Source organism: Atta colombica, unplaced genomic scaffold, assembly GCF_001594045.1.
Source record: "Atta colombica isolate Treedump-2 unplaced genomic scaffold, Acol1.0 scaffold27, whole genome shotgun sequence".
In the NCBI taxonomy this organism is placed as follows: domain Eukaryota; kingdom Metazoa; phylum Arthropoda; class Insecta; order Hymenoptera; family Formicidae; genus Atta; species Atta colombica.
Window position 1 is genome coordinate 383,845 of NW_017259370.1, and position 279 is coordinate 384,123.

The window sequence follows — 279 nt, forward strand, 5'->3', positions numbered from 1 at the left end:
AGATAAAATTATAACTTTGTGTCTGAATGCGCGCGTGTGTATATTTCACTCGATCTTATTCGGTAAAAAATCTTTCATACATAGATATGTATAAATATGTATAAACATACATAAATATTCATAAACATGTATAATAATATGAAATATGTCTTATCATGTTCATATATCCCTCTTTCTTTTGTAAAATTATTTTTTAATGTAATAGAAATAATAATAGTGAAAATATTAAAACTAATTAAATTCATTTTCATACTATTGTTTTAGAAAAAAATCAAGTTT